The sequence below is a fragment of the Coffea eugenioides genome, unplaced genomic scaffold, assembly GCF_003713205.1.
Source record: "Coffea eugenioides isolate CCC68of unplaced genomic scaffold, Ceug_1.0 ScVebR1_699;HRSCAF=1418, whole genome shotgun sequence".
In the NCBI taxonomy this organism is placed as follows: domain Eukaryota; kingdom Viridiplantae; phylum Streptophyta; class Magnoliopsida; order Gentianales; family Rubiaceae; genus Coffea; species Coffea eugenioides.
This window is the reverse complement of record NW_020864561.1, coordinates 15,607-18,207: the sequence shown is the minus strand read 5'-3', so window position 1 is coordinate 18,207 and position 2,601 is coordinate 15,607.

The window sequence follows — 2,601 nt, the reverse complement described above, 5'->3', positions numbered from 1 at the left end:
AGAGTTATTACTCGCCATTCGGAGATCGATCATTCTCGCTCATGGTGGACAAAGAAAACTTACTCCTAAATGGGATGGTCCATATGTTGTCTAAGAAATATATACAAATGGTTCATACAAGTTGGTTGCTGAGGACGGATTAAGGCTTAGCCCATCAATGGCAAATATCTAAAAAGGTACTATGTGTAATCGGAACTGCATGTTGTTCCTGGCCCGCATGAGCTAAAACTGTGAATGGCAACCACCAATAGTGTAGTATGTGATTAAACTGCTGAAACACTCCACCAAATCTAAGGTGGTAAACAAATAGATACTCCTACCCCGCATGATGTTAAAATGTGAACGGCAAGAACTACGTGTGACTTGATTCCCCTTTTTGGGATACGTAGGCAGCTTAGAGGAAACTTCTAAGTTCAGTTACATCACTCCAAACCAAATCATTTTTCCTTGAAAAAAAAAGAGGGATCTTCCCTTTCTTAAAAAAAATAAAAAAAATGCTACATTTGAGTTCTTTTATCTTAAAAAAAACCTGAAGATAAGGAATGAAAAGCGTTTTACCATTTATAGAAGATTTCATTACATGAAAAAAAAAATGAAAAAAAATTCAGAAAAAAAAACATGGTGAAAAGTCTAAATGTCAAATTTGTAGTCCTCTACAGCTATTTTACATGATTCAAGTGCGGACTTCATGCCTTCGAGTTCTTTCACTGTATCATCAGTTAAGACGCTAGTATTTTCAATAGAAGAGAGCTCATCATGTGCTTGACTTATCTCAGTCTGGATCTTCTTGAAAGTTTCATACTTTTGATCGATAGTTGAGCTGATTTCCATGCCTTGTTTCTCCAAATTAATGAGTTCCTGTTGCAGAACTTTCTTCCTGTCTTTGATGGATTGCAACTTTTTTTCAAGATTTTGCAGATGACAAGTTAGTTTTTCTTCATTTGCCTTGTGTCTCCCGAGTTGGGTGGTCACTTTAGAAAGGAGTTTTACATGTGTTTCTTTACTCATCTTTTTCCCTGATGAAGATGTCAAAATATCATATGCCTCTCCCTTGACAAATAATTCATTAAGTAGTCTTTTAAAGGGAGACCATTGGTAGGATCTGTCCTTGTGATTTCCGCAATAATTTCCTCGGCACACTCTTTTAAAGAAGAGATTTGCTCAATAGGAGTGTCAAGAATCTGCCCACCAAAATCCATCCACAAACTCTGCAAGTATTTCCTTCGATGCGCTTGGATCAATTTTTACCTATGAAATTCTGAAACCAATGCTAGCTTAGGTCTCTTTCGGATCTCGTGCGAACTAGTCAACTCCTTCTTATGCATTGATGAGGTACCTCCACTGGAGGCAAATTGTTTTGGAATGCTAACGACGACTTCGTCACTTTTCTTATTTGAAATTGCACCATCAGCTTTAAATTCAATTAGTGAATTGTTATCAACATCTTCTTGGCGGAATTCAAGAAAAGGGAGCTGAAAAAAAAATTACCCGAAAAAAGAAAAAAAGTTAAAAAGAAAAGGAAAAAAGAGAGTTACAAAAAAAAAAGAGAAAAGAAAAAGTTACAGAAAAAGAAAAGAAAAAGGAGAAGAGATGATGTAAGTTTAATTTGTGAAGCCCCCACGTCTCCCAAGAGCGAATCCAAGGGTATCGGTGGGACGCCTGCCCAACTCTCACCAGTACTCGGTACAATTCCAGTTCCAATTCAAGTTTAAGGTAGAATCACCAATAATAATATACGGAATAACGAAAAGAAGTCACTTCCATACAAAGTGTTCAATCTTACACCATAAGATTCAAAATACATTCACTTTCTCAAAATACACAACTTTCAAATTGTCTAGTCAAATATATTCAAATCCCTAGTCAAAAGTTCATCCAAATGGCTTCTTCGAGTGCCACTCCATATCGGTTCCTGTTAAGGAAAACAAATCTACGAGGTGAGCGATTGCTCGTGAGACCAAGAAACACACATGCAAGCACGTAATCCAACTAGCAATCACATTTAGCAAATAAAACAGTAGTATTCAAGTAATTAACAATTCGAGTGAGAAAAGTAAATAGAAACAATTCACGGATATGGAAGCTCTCAGGAGATAGGTTCCACTTGCTTTGCCAATGTTCAATCCATTACCTGCCCGCGATGACACTCCATCAATCGGGTCGGTATTAAGTCCGTAGAAACTTCACTTACTCTTCCCCGTTCACCATTACATACCCCTGTACCGGGTCTGCTCTTCTTTGTATAAGGCGATACTGCTCGAGTATGCCAGACAAGATCTCTCCAATAGATCAAACCTATCATTTTTTTTCCTCATGGCTCACCAAACTTCACGACCAAGCCCATGCCGGCTCGAGTCGCAAGGTTGGCCGATGAGTTTGGGCGTCCCCATCATTTCAATTTTTGTCGAGGAGATTCACTCCAGTCGACGTATGCAGCCATAGCATACAATTCAATTTAGTCAATTCGATTCAATTCAATCAATTCGATTCATTTTAATCAATTCAATTACGATTCATTTAAACGAGAACGAGTGCGATAAAGTACACACTCGACTCAACAGTTATAAGCCATTCAATCCATAGAACAATTCACATAATATC